The 14086-nt window shown below is 43.7% G+C and overlaps 1 long non-coding RNA gene across 1 annotated transcript in view; it reads left to right on the top strand.

Annotated features, from left to right (window-relative positions):
• Positions 1-6967: 6967 nt before the first annotated feature.
• The window catches only part of LOC123602024, a 152340-nt gene continuing 145221 nt past the window's right edge, over positions 6968-14086 (top strand). Inside the window, exon 1 of the long non-coding RNA XR_006714315.1 lies at positions 6968-7404. This is a non-coding gene — a long non-coding RNA (uncharacterized LOC123602024). The remainder of the gene's footprint in view (positions 7405-14086) is intronic.

Below are 14086 nucleotides of genomic sequence, written 5' to 3'. Positions count from 1 at the left end.
GTCCCAGTGAGTGTGAGCAAGGCTCCCTGTGAAATAATTAAGGTGTGGAACACCAGTGTGGAGTCGTGATCGACATAGGGTCTTCTTTTTTTGCTGTTTTTTTCTTTTTTTTTGAGAGTTTATTTATTTATTTTGAGAGAGAGAGATAAGGGGAGGGGCAGAGAGGGGGTGGTGGGGGAATCCCGAGAATCCCAAGCAGGCTCCACAGTGTCAGCACAGAGCCCCACGTGGGGCTCGAACCCACGAACCTCGAGATCACGACCTGAGCCGAAGTCCGACGCTCAACCCACAGAGCCACCCAGGCGCCTTGAGCCCACTTTTTAGCTAGAAGCATAGAACCCTGGAAGGGAACCTTAGAGGTTGGTCAGACTGCTCTCCATCCAGCATTGATTTTTCAGTCTCTGCTTAACTCCTTCCAGTGCTGGGGGAGCTTATTGTGAGAAATAAGCCCACTGTCCCCAGTCGAAGGAGGGACGCGGACACCCAGAGCACAGTGAAGCGAGGCTTTAATCAACCTTTTTACAAGATCAGGTGTCTGGACAGGCAGACTCAGGGACAGTCACAGCAGACCATGTATCTCCTAGCATGAAGTCCCTCCCCTGCTTCTTCATTGGCTGAGTTCTACCACGTTGCAGCCTTACCTGGAGGTCCTATGCCCACGGAAGGCAAAAACCATTCTGGTGGGAACAAACAAACATTCCCAGAGGTGATGCAGAAACTTTCAGTCCCTCCTCCCTTTATTCTCTGGCGCATGCTCATTGCAAAGCCCGTGAAAATAAGCCCTGGAAACGGACAGGGGAAAGAAGAACCAGGAAGTGAAGTGTCTAAAGGTTTAGGACTCCACTTGGGGGGGGGGGGGGGGTGGAGATGGTTTGTTCACATTTCCAGTAGGTTATAAACCAAAAAGTCATCCTTATATTGAACAAAAGTCTTCCCCAGGATGCTTGGCTATCTCTCAGCTCCCACCTTTGTGTAGTAAGAATGCTAACGTGGGCCACACCACCCTCTGCACAGAGGACTGTGTCGGTTCTGGAGCAGGGTTTGCGGGGAGCTCTGTCAGTCCCAGAATACAAGGCTTTTTCTCCCCAGGACACAGAAATGCCACCCAAGTAGCTGGATCAGGAGGGATTCTCTGCAACCACTTATCTCTGACCCTACAAGCTGGCTTCCGTCAAAGCCTGAGGGCTATCAGCCTGTCTGTGTATGTCTGAAGCCAACAGTAAACATGCTTCCTCTTTTTTTTTTGTTTTGTTTTGTTTTTGTTTTGTTTTTTCGGTCAGCCTACATTTAGGTCAGTAGATATAAACTCCACTTAATATTAAGGCAGTAATTTCATGGGATTAAGCTGCAACCCAGCCAGAGATAAACGGAACTATTTCCTTGTAAATGAATCTCCTGAATGTAAACCACATCCCAGAGGCTGCCAACAAGTGTTCCCAGTGTTGGTGGAGAGGCAGGTCTCAGAACGCAGTGTAGACGCCACTCTGCTAAGAATCTTTGATTGGAAATTGACCACAAGTCTAGGAGAGAATGTTCCCATTCATCGAAAGAAAGGGGATTTTCGTGTGGCTAGTCCTAACCTCTAAAGGGTGCAATGCTTAATAGAAATAGTTCTTGGGGTGCCTGGGTGGCTCAGTCAGTTAAGCCTCCGACTTTGGCTCAGGTCATGATCTCAAGGTTTGTGGGTTTGAGCCCTGTGTTGGTCTCTGTGCTAATAGCTCAGAGCCTCGAGCCTGCTTCGGATTCTGTGTCTCCTTCTCTCTCTGCCCCTACCTGGCTCACGCACTGTCTCTCTCTGTCTCTAAAAAATAGATACAAACATTAAAAAATTAGAAAGAAAAAGCAGGTTTTTTTTGGGGGGGGGGACTGGCTCTGATATTCAGAACATGGCTAGGCACCCCCCTAACTTTTTAGCCTGCTGTTTACAAATACTAGGACATAACACTATAGACTGAATGTTTGTGTCCCTCTAAAATTCCCATGTTGAAACCTAATCCCCATTGTGATGATATTGGGAGGTGGGGACTTTGGAGAGTGGATAGGTCTTGAGGGCGGAGCCTCAGGAATGGGATTATTGTCTTTGTAAAGAAACCTCAGAGAGTTTGCTCATCCCTTCTGCCAAGTGAGGACACTGGGAGAAGACGGCCATCAGTCTGTCAACCAGGAAGTGGGCTCTCACCAGATGCTGAATGTGCTGATGCCTTGACCTTGGACTTGCAGCCTCCAGAAATGTGAGGAATGAGTTTGTACTGTTTATAAGCCACCCAGCCTGGTGGTGGTTCGTGATCGCAGCCCAAATGGACTGGTAACACATAATGTCGTTCATCCTGATTTGTTTCATTAGAAAATTCAGTGGTTGTGACTTTTTTGATGTGTTTTAATCCTAAGGAGGACTTTGTTACACAAATATGCACGAGTGATATTTTTGGTCCCTGGGTTATATATTAAGAAATTGAGGACACCACTAAGTTGAGATTATCAGCAAACTTTAACCACTCAGTGGGTACATCTTTGTTTTTCTTCCCTCTGATGCAATGTGCTTCCTTCACCTCTTCCTCAACCGCTCACCCCCTCCCACAATAACAAATTTCATGCATCCAAGAAGCACATGTGCTGGGCACTTGGGTGGCTCAGTCAGTTAAGACTTGGCTTCAGCTCAGGTCATTATCTAAGGGTTGTGAGATTGAGCCCTGAGTTGGGCTCCTTGTGGGGTGGGGGGGAGTCTGCTTAAGATTCTCTCTCTCTCCCCCCCATCTCTCTCTCTCTGCCCCTCCCTCCCACACACTCTCTCCCTCTCTCTCTCTTAAAAAAAAATCATGTGTGTACATTAGCATTCACATTTCTTTCCTCACAAAATGAGTAGTTTCTCTCAACATACATACCTCTAACAACACTTTATGCCTTTTGTAGTATTTGTAATGACATCATTTGTTGCTAAATGTTGTTCATTCAGTTGTGCACTTCTTGAGGAAAGGATCATATCTTAGGCATCTTTTTGGACTCCTGTGTCTTAGATACCATCTTGTGCCTAATGAACTGTAAATATTTACTGAAGGGGTGAACATTTTAAATGCATTAAAAAGAAATATCTATATACTGATATATCATTTGAGAGTAAATTGTTCTGTCTTTAAAAAGGATTAAATACACAGTGTATGCATAATTTTGAAGATTTGGAAAGAATGAGCATCATTACTATTGCACTATCCAGAAGTAACAACTACTGACATTTTGGTGTGTTTACTTGGGTCTCTGATTCCTGGAACTATCCCATCAAACAACTTTTATTTAAATCTAACTTTCTTTATGCTGTTTCCAGCTCTTATCTCACACTAATGATCTTTTAATAGACAAAAAGAAGTGAATGCAATTTTTTTTTTAGGTTTTTTTTTTTTCATGTTTATTGATTTATTTTGAGAGACAGAGCAAGCAAGGGAGGGGCAGAGAAAGAAGGAGACAAAGAATCCCAAGCAGGCCCTGCGCTGTCAATGCAGAGTCTGACATGGGGCTCGATCCCACAAACCATGAGATCATGACCTGAGCCAAAAATCAAGAGTCGGACGCTTAACCAATGGAGCCACCCAGGCACCCCTGATGTGATTCTTTATTTTGTTTAAATAGAATCCTCTCTCTATTCAGGGTAAGTTGCTTCATTGACATTAGTGCTTGGGTCTGATAGCTGCATGCAGTAGCCACTGTGCTTTGCTTAGAAGAAGTAACCCCCAGCCCCATCCTCCTCGACTCCAGGGTTTAAATATGTCTGCACATTCAGGGCACCTGAGTGGCTCAGTTGGTTAAGCGACTGACTTCGGTTCAGGTCATGATCTTATGGTTTGTGGATTCGAGCCCATTTTGGGCTCTGTGCTGATGGCTCAGAGCTTGGAGCCTGCTTTGGATTCTGTGCCTCCCTCTCTCTTTGCCCCTCCCCCACTTGTGTTCTGTCTCTCTCTCTCTCAAAAATAAACATTAAAAAAAATTTAAATAGGTCTGCACATGCAAAAAATGACTAAAACAATTATTTGAATTGTGTAAGGGTCTTTGTTTCTTACCTTTTGCCTTAGTGGTCAAGCAAAGTTGTTTTGAGATCTGAGTTATCTGGATAATTACAGCCCAGTCCTTCACTTTTCTATTTTCACCAACAGGCTGAAGATGTTTCAGGGTGGTGTCAGCCCCCTAGGTAACCTTTCGGGATGCTGCTTTTCTTCCAAAAACTGTAGTTATGCCAAGACAGTTACACAGGGTGGGGTGGCTTTCTCCTGGTGCTTAGTTCTCTGTCCCTCCCTGGATTCTGTCCACTTCTAAAAGTCACACCTGAGATAGAAAGGGCTCTCTTGACTGTAAATGAGGACCAGGCTGTAGAATGAGATGGATGTATGGGACAGTGCTGTGGTGGTCCTCAGTGGCTCGAGTTGCCTGGATTGGAAGAATGTCCAAAATATACCTTGGCACTTCATGAATGGTGCTCACTTCTGTTGTTCCAAGGATATTGACAATATTAACAACCCAAAATGAATTTGTTATCACCATAGTTGATCTGAAGAAATATTTTTTTTATTTATTTTGAGAGAGAGAGGGCAGGAGGGGCAGAGAGAGAGGGAGAGAGAGAATCCCAAGCAGGCTCTGCACTATCAGTACAGGGCCCGACGTGGAGCTCGAACCCAGGAACTGTGAGATCATGACCTGAGCCAGAATCAAGAGTCAGATGCTTAACCGACTGAGCGACCCAGGCACCCCTGATCTGAAGAAATATTTTGATGATCAAAACACTAAGAAGGACAGATACTCAGAAAAAACAAAAAAAAAAATGTTTTTTAAGTTGAAAACATTAAGTTTGATGAAAAACTTCAGAGTAACATCCTTATATTTTCCTTTAATTGCCCTTGGTAAAATGTGTTCTTAGAAAGCCACTGGGATGCTGTGGGTATGAAAGGGGTCAGCAGATTTCAGCCCATCACTGACCATTATTTATTTTTTTTCCTGGTTCTCAACTTCCTTTTATTTATTTATTTATTCATTATTTATTTATTTATTTATTTATTTATATTGTTGAAGTATAGTTGACTAATAGTTATATTAGTTTCAGGTGTACAAGATACAAATTTTACAATTCTATACATTACTCCGTGTTCACCATGATAAGTAGTCACCACGCTACTTATAATATGTTATTACAATATTATTGGCTATATTCCCTATGCTTGTACTCTTTGTCTCTGTGACTTACTTAGTTTATAACTGGAAGTGCGTTCCCCCTCACCCTTCATGTATTTCGAGCATCCCCTCACCCTCCTCCCCTCCAGCAACCACCAGTTTGTTCTCAGTATGTATGAGTCTGTTTGTTTTTGGATTCCACTTATAAGTGAAATCATATGATGTTTGTCTTTCTCTGTCTGACTTATTTCACTTAGCCTAATACCCTCTAGATCCAACCATGCTGTCGTAAATGACAGCATCTCGTTCTTTTTTATGGCTGAATAATATTCCATTGTGTGTGTGTGTGTGTGTGTGTGTGTGTGTGTGTGTACATCCGTATATATATATATTCCACATCTTATATACTATATATTTATTTGTATATATATATATGTATATATATATATATATATATATCATATTTTCTTTATCTGTTCATTTATCAGTGGGCACTTAGGCTGCTTCCAAGCTTGCTTACTGTAAATAACGCTACAATAAACATAGGAGTACAGATATCTTTTCAGATTGCTGTGCTGACCATTTTCGTTCACAAAGCTTTGTTGGAACAGGGCATGCCTGTTCATGTACATGTCTGTCTCTGGCTGCTTTCATGCTGCAAAAAGGCAAACTTGAGTCACCATGGCAGAGACCATGCGGCCCATGAAACCTAAAGTATTTACTGTCCGGTCCTCTAACATAAATTTGCCAACTCTGAATGACCTATGAGATAGAGTCCTTCTATCCGGAAGATTCTAAAGTCCTTGAGTACTCTCGCTAGGGATTCACTTATAGCTCCATTGCATGTACTTTCCAAAGTCATTAGGGCATTCATTCCTTCAGCAAACATTTACTGAATCTCCGTTATGTGCCAGTGTGTCTTCTAGGTGGTTGGGACACAGGAATGAATTAAAAAGACAAGTTTCCTAACATCGTAGAAAGCCTGTTGTAGTAAGAAGAGAGAGGCAATGAACAAGGCAGCAAATAAGTGAACAACATCGTTTCCTGTAGTAATGAATGTTTCCATGAAAACAAAATGAAACAAAACAAAACATGATCTGTGACGAAGCCTGACCTAAGCTGGGAGGGTGTCTCTGTACTCATTTATGATGGGTGCTCGGGGGTAATTATCAGCTCAGCATTTCTCTTTGTACTGAATGGCTTTGACCACACAGGGACTAGTTGGAAATCACGCGTAACTACTAACACCTGGGCTACTGTGTCATGGTGAGTGGGGCAGGAAAAGAAGATGCAGAGACACTAACCCCAAGAACGTAGTCACAGGTTGCCAATCTGTCCTCAGTCTGGGGGAAATAGATGATATAACGGAACACCACACAAGTACATCCTAGCTTTCGGTTTTAGACTTTTTTCTACGTCAGAACATAAACACAGGTTAAACACATGGGGCACCTGGGTGGCTCAGTCGGTTAAGTGTCTGACCTGTGACTCCAGCTCAGGTCATGGTCCCAGGGTTGTGGGATTGAGCCCCGAGTCGTGCTCTGCACTGAGTGAGGAGCCTGCTTAAGGTTCTTTCCCTCTCCCCCTCTGCCCCTCCCCTGCTTGCACTCTCTGTCTCTCTTAAAAAAAAAAAAAGTCTTACTCTGCATAGAACATTGTGATACAGTTTTTGAGTTGCAGTTGGGAAGGACTCGTACTGTTGTGTATTTTTATGCTTTATACCTTTTTGTAAAACGGTGCTGGTGAAGGTGACCATGTACTCTAGGTTGGAAGATTCTTAAACAGGAAACTGAAGGCAATACTGAATCGACAGAGAGGAATATTATAGAAACCTTGTTTTCTCAAGAGGACAATGGGAGTGTAGGCTGCTGGAAGCAATTTTATTTCGTTTTCTTTGAGTTCTCATTATTAAATAATAAAGCATGATCTTCTCTGCTTTAGCAAATCAGTGTCATCAAATAAGCCAGCATAATTAGACTCACGGATTCCAGCCTGAATTTCTGGTCAGCAAAAATGTTAAAGCCAATCAAAACCAAAATACTCTCAGTTCGCTTTTCTGAACTGTAACACTAATATAATTTTTTTTTCTTTTCAGGAAGGGGAATGTTCTTGTTTATGGTTTCCTTTGATCAATTACCTCAGATCATTCCCAATGCTAAAAAAAAATAGTCTTGACTGGAATCCTGCTTCAGCATTTGGGACTGATGCTGAAAGTAGTCTAGAAGCATTGGATCTTTCGCGTGTTTTGCGACGGTAAGCTCCATGTTGTAAAAATGGCAGAATTCTTACAGTCCCTGGTTGAGCATAGCAAATTCTTGGTCCGTGGGAGCGTGTTTGTATTGCAATGATCCTAATTTACCCATAAATAAATTATTCTCCTCTGAAGCCCATAATAAATACAGTTTTAATTGCATGCCAACTGTCAGACCCTAAAATTAGACAGCTTTAGTCCTCCTTTGCCAATGGGAGGGGCTGTTCTGGAATATTTGAGCCGAGATCTGCTGAGGCTCCAGAAGCACTTTGGGAGAGAGAGGAAAGAGGCAGAGATATTTCTGATGAGTGTCTGAACAGATTTCAGTTGTAGAAGCCTTATTTCTGGGTCAGACAGAAGTCACGTTCACATGTCCGCAACCAACTGGAGGCGAGTGGCCGGACCCATGCCTTTTATCATCTCTCTTCTTTGGAATCTCCGGGGTCCATTTTCATAGACGGAGCCAAAGGGGGTGAGTCACAGACTGCCCTCCTGCTTGTTCCAGTCTTCTAGAATTAGCAGAGACAGCACTCACTTAGAAAAGATGTTTGTGCCCTTGTGACGAAGAGCCTTCAAATAGAGTCACTGTTTAAAAAAAAAAAAAAAAAAAAAGTAGGGCAATCTTATAAATTAGCTTGAGCACCAGGGAATAGAGGCCAAGTGTGAAATTGGGTCGGCCCCAATAGAAGTGAGGTTAGGAGCCATCAGCACTGCCTGGCACCCCCTCCCCCCGTGCCCAGCTTCCCAAAGGAGCCACTTGCTGGAGCTCAGTGGTGTTGGGCAAGTACCTAACCTCCTGACACCTGTTTCCTCATATGAAAAATAGGAAGAGGAAAGTACCTGTCGGCAATAAGCACTTGTGAGATTAAATCAGATGACGTTTGTGAAGTGCCCACATACAGGAGTGTCGGTAAAGAAAGTTGCTACCTCCCTCCCCTTCTCTTTTGGGAGCTGTACTCTTGAGTGAGTTATTTCCTGGCTGGCTTTACCTTTGTTCCCCACTTTTCTCTATACTCGCATTTTCCTTCTGTGAAATGAAGAAGGGTAGACGCACCAGGTAAGATGCCTTTGAGACAAGGGGGCTATGTGCTAACACTGGACCTCAGAATCCCACAGTTCTTGTCCACTGTGCCAACGGATAGACATCATGGTTTGCAGGGGCCCCTGGGTGGCTTGTTTGGTTGGGCATCTGACTTCGGCTCACGATCCCGCGGTTCGTGAGTTTGAGTCCCGCATAGGGCTCACTGCTGTCAGCACAGAGCCACTTTAGATCCTCTGTCCTCCTCTCTCTCTCTGCCACTCCCCTGCCTGCTCGCACGCTCTCTCTCTCTCTCTGTCTCTCAAAAATAAATAGACATTAAAAAAAAAATCATTGTTTCCGATATGGGATCCTGGGGAAGCTTCAGGACCAAGTGGTGACTAAGAAAATCAGGGTGGTCATGTCTGTGACTGTGGTGGCGTTCTAAAAACATTCTTTACCCCCTTGACTTATGACTTATTCTGGAGCAAAGCACCAAATGCCCTTTTATTCCTCAATTTCCATTTTTAACAGATGAGGGCACATCTTTTAAAACAATGTTTTAAGTGGTGTTAGAGGACCCTTGTCAGATAACTGAGGTCATCTCTCTTGCCTTTCTCCTATTAGAAATATATTTGCTTAAATACATTTGGAATGTCAACCACATGCCTGAACTCTTTATTTTGCAATTATAAGGGAGTATTTAGTTAATAGAAAAATTATTGGAGTTCCTAGTCTCTTTTCCCTTTGGGAGGAACACAGGCTTTGATTTCTCATTCATGAGGGTCTTTTGTTCACCTCTGCGTTTCTCCCTCATTTCCTTACTCTTTAGCAGATCTGCAATTCCACGCTTCGGGGCATGTTCAAGAAATTTTTAAGAAGCCACCTAAAGCATTTGTGTGATTCTTTCTTCTTATGCCTCTTGGCTTCTTAGAATCTCCTTGGCTGGTGCTTCATTGTTTCTCCAAAGGTTAGAAAAGAATGCCAACCCTTGTGTTTGTACTACGAAGGAATACATAGAAAGCAAGAGAAAGAAAGGAAACAAATTCTCGAAGCAAATTCCAGGTCTCAGTCAACCGCATACATCAATCAGGCCATTCAGGATTTCCCAATGATTTCTTTTAAAAATATCCCATTTGGAGGTGCCTGGGTGGCTCAGTAAGTTAAGCATCTGACTTCAGCTCAGGTCATGATCTCACAGTTTCTGGGTTCGAGCCCCTCATTGGGCTCTGGCCTGACAGCTCAGAGCCTGGAGCCTGCTTCGGATTCTGTGTCTCCTCTCTCTCTCTTGCTCATGCTCTCTCTCGCAAAAATAAATCAGTGTTAAAAAATGTTTTTAAAAATATCCCATTTGCACACAGCTTTGCTCCTAAGAGGGTGGAGTGAAAGGCTTGTGTTCTCGAAAAAGGGGTCCAGGCATCTTTGTTTATCTCCCCAGCACCGCAAGTTCCTTTCCTATTGGTTTCACTATGAAATGCATTTCTCCATTTTGCCTTTTACAGTTATCCATAGAACTATAGGAATATTCACATTCTTTGTATCACTGAATCACTCTTCAGTTATTGAATTATTTGAATAATACGTGGACGTGTTTCATTCTTTTGTGGATCCACAAGGTAATATCATAAGCTAAGTACGTCCCCACTTTTGTTTGCTTTCATAACACTTTTCTTTCAGGAAGAAATGCACCAGAGAAATTGTTGGAAAGTGTCCCTCCTTCTCCAGCCCCATTTCCCCCCCTCCACATCCCCCCTCACTGCCCCCCACACCAGTCCCTGCCACCACTTTTATTAGATTATTTGTACACCCGTCTGAGACACTTTAAGCATAAACAAGTAGGAATGTACAGCTGACCCTTGAACGATATGGGTTTGAAGTTTGTGGGTCCACTTATACCCATTTGTCCCTTATCTTTCTTTTTTTTTTAAATATAATTTATTATCAGGTTGGCTAACCTACGCGTATACAGTGTGCTCTTGGTTTTGGGGTAGATTCCCATGATTCATCGCTTACATACAACACCTAGTACTCATCCCAACAAGTGCCCTTCTCCGTGCCCATCACCCATTTACACATATTTGTTTCAATAAATATGGTGGAGTACAGTACTGTAAATATATCTTCTCTGACTTATGGTTTTCTTTTTTTTTTTTTCTTTTTCTTTTAAGTTTATTTATTTTGAGAGAGAGAGGGAAGGGCAAAGAGAGGAGAGGCAGAGAGATAGAGGGAGGGAGAGAGAGAGAATCCCAAGCAGGCTTCACGCTGTCAAGTGCAGAGCCTGACACAGGGCTCAAAGTCACGAACAGTGAGATCATGACCTGGACCAGAAGTCAAGAGTCGGATGGTTAACCGAATGAGCCAATCTGACTAATCACCTTTGCCCGAGGCACCCTGAGTGTCTTTTGTAGATTCCCTTTCTGCTTCTGTCTGTGGCCTTGGGAGGAAGCCCAGGGGCCCAGGTGGGGCCTCTTCTTGCCTGGAATAGGCTTGGGGCAGACAGGTGACTTGGGCGTGGCCTCTGGATGGTGTCACTTGGGCCTGGCCTTTCGAGAGAGGTGTGGCTGGGTTGGCAGTGGAGGTGCATGCCTGCAGTGTGGTGCCGGGCAGCCCTGATGAGTTTTGCTGAGTGGCAGACCTTTGCCGTAAGTGCAGTGTCCCCTAGACTTGGGCACAAAGGCCCCTAGGTTTTGGAAGGCACGATTTTGCGTCCTCTGGCTTCACCTCTGCCCACCCAGAGTCCATATCCTCCTTTCTAGACATACCCTGGGTCCCCTGCTCAAAGGGTCCCAAGCCTGCGAGGGCAGGTCAAGCCACTGGTGTGTGCGCCCCCAGGCCCTAGGGGTGGCTGAGAGCATCTCTTGTGGAGGGAGAGTGGTGCATGGTAGGAACTTGGACTGGAGGGCTGGGCCTTCTCACCAGTGTGTATGAGGCCCCTTGTGGTGTGAACTGAGGCAGTATCACCCATCTGTTCTGGAAAAATGATAGAATCTCGGATATTTAAACTATTGAGGCTGATGGGGCACGTGGGTAACTCAGTCAGTTAGCATCTGACTTTGGCTCAGGTCATGATCTTTCACTTCATTAGTTTGAGTCTCATGTCAGGCTCAGGGCTGACAGCGTGGAGCCTGCTTGGGATTCTCCCTCTCCCTCTCTCTCTCTCTCTGCCCCTCTCCCACTCCCCCTCCGTCTCTTTCTCTCTTTCTCTCTCAAAATAAATAAACAAAACTTCAAAAAAATAGGGGTGCCTGGGTGGCTCAGTCAATTAAGCATCTGACTCTTCATCTCGGCTCAGGTCATGATCTCACGGTTTGTGAGTTTGAGCCCTGCACTGGGCTCTTGTGCTGATGGCATGGAGCCTGCTTGGGATTCTGTCTCTCCTTCTCTCTGCTTCTCCCCCTCTTGTGCTCTCCCTCTCTCTCTTTCAAAGTAAATAAATAAACATTAAAAAAATACTAAGTAGTTTGCAGCTTCGTATTAAAAAAAACTTAAAACAATTTTTTTTACATTTATTTACTTTTGAGACACAGAGAGAGACAGAACACAAGTGGGGGAGGGACAGGGAGAAAGGGAGACACAAAATCTGAAGCAGGTTCCAGGCTCTGAGCTGTCAGCACAGAGCCCGACATGGGGCTCGAACTCATGAACTGTGAGATCATAACTGAGCCGACGTCGGATGCTTGACCGACTGAGCCACCCAGGCTCCCCATTAAAAAAAAAAAAAAAAACTTTAAAAGAATAATAATAAAATATTAGAAGTTGTTAAAGAAAATTCACCTTTTGATGTGGTTTTTTTTTTCAGTGGCATCTACTTCAAAGCTTTCGAAATCCACCATTCTTTCTAGGACTTCATTACTTGAATATTTATTTCCAAAGTGTTTATATGTATAATGTTTTCTTAGCAGCAAGTCCTTACTCCCAAACTGGAGTCAGCTCTCTGAGGGCAGGAACTGGGTCTGAGGCATCTCTGTGGCCCCACACGGTGCACGTGGTGGGACCCCAACAAAGACAGACACCCTTCATTTTATTGTGCTTTACTTTATCGAACTTCACAGACAGTGCGTTTTTTACAAATTAAAAATCTGTGGCAACCCTCCGTCGAGCAATCCTGTCGGCGTCATCTTCCCAACATTTGCTCGTTCCATGTCTGTGTCACATTTTGGTAATTCTTGCAATATTCCAAACGTTTTCATTATGATTGTACTTGTTACAGTGGTCTGTGATGGGTGATTACGACTCCCCGAAAGTTCAGATGATGTTTAGCATTTTTTCGCAGTGAAGTATTTTTTAATTAAGGCATGTACACTGTTGTTTTTTTTTTTGTTTTGTTTTTTTTTTTTTTTAGACACGATGCTAGTACATGCTTAATAGACCACAGAACAGTGCAAACATAACTTTAATATACATGGGTTTCCGACTTCAGCTCAGGTCATGATCTCACGGTTTGTCAGTTCGAGCCCCGTATCCGGCTCTGTGCTGACATCTCAGAGCTTGGAGCCTGCTTCGGATTCTATGTCTCCTTCTCTCTGTGCATCTCCCTCCACTCACACTCTGTTTCTCTCTCTCTCAAAAATAAAGATTGAAAAAAAATTTTAATATGCACGGGGAAACCAAAAATTTGTTTGACTCATTTTATTGTAATGTTGGCTTTATTGTCTGGTCTGGAACTGAACCTGAAATATCTCTGATGTGTACCTGTATTTACTGAAATCACACGTTCTTTTTTTTTTTTTTTTTTTTTTTAAATTTTTTTTTTTTCAACGTTTATTCATTTTTGGGACAGAGAGAGACAGAGCATGAATGGGGGAGGGGCAGAGAGAGAGGGAGACACAGAATCGGAAACAGGCTCCAGGCTCTGAGCCATCAGCCCAGAGCCCGATGCGGGGCTCGAACTCACGGACCGCGAGATCGTGACCTGGCTGAAGTCGGACGCTTAACCGACTGCGCCACCCAGGCGCCCCTGAAATCACACGTTCTATTTAGCATTTAGAATAAGCACTACTGTGTGCTTAGTGAGCATTTTTCAGATGCTAATTCAGTGCCGGTACCTGAGGGCTGTGGAAAATAGATTAAATACAAAATAACTAAAAATAATACATCTGTATTTATCACTGTCCTATAATGAGAAGTTTGAGGCACATTTAAAAGGTTATTAGTAAGGGCGCATAAAGGTTTGGGTAGAAGGGAAAATAGAGACATTTCGGGGATGCTAAGTAGTGACCATCGTCTAGGAAAACGTCCCAGGCAGGAAGCCAAAGAAAGCCATGGGTGATCAGAAAAAAGACAAAAATTGCAATGGGGCGCCTGGGTGGCTCAGTCACTTGAGCGTCCAACTTTGGCTCGGGTCCTGATCTTGTGGTTTGTGGGATCCAGCCCCATGTCAGGCCCGTGCTGAGCACGGGGACTGCTTAAGAGTCTCTTTCTCCCTCTATCCCTCTCCCCTGCTCATGCTCTCTCTCTCTCTCTAAAAATGAAAATAAATAAATAAATAAATAAAAAGGACAGAAGCTCTCTTTCTTTGGTGTACTTGGGTGAAAGCCAGGATTCTTTGTGAGTTCAACATGGGAGCGCACTGAAAAGTGAAGCCAACCCAGAGGAAATTAGATGAACGCTTAGCAAGAGAGAGAGCGACCGATCCCTGGCATCGTTTGATCGGAATTCCGTATCCA

This window comes from Leopardus geoffroyi, chromosome A1, assembly GCF_018350155.1.
Source record: "Leopardus geoffroyi isolate Oge1 chromosome A1, O.geoffroyi_Oge1_pat1.0, whole genome shotgun sequence".
NCBI lineage: Eukaryota > Metazoa > Chordata > Mammalia > Carnivora > Felidae > Leopardus > Leopardus geoffroyi.
This window is presented reverse-complemented; position numbering and strand designations above follow the sequence as displayed.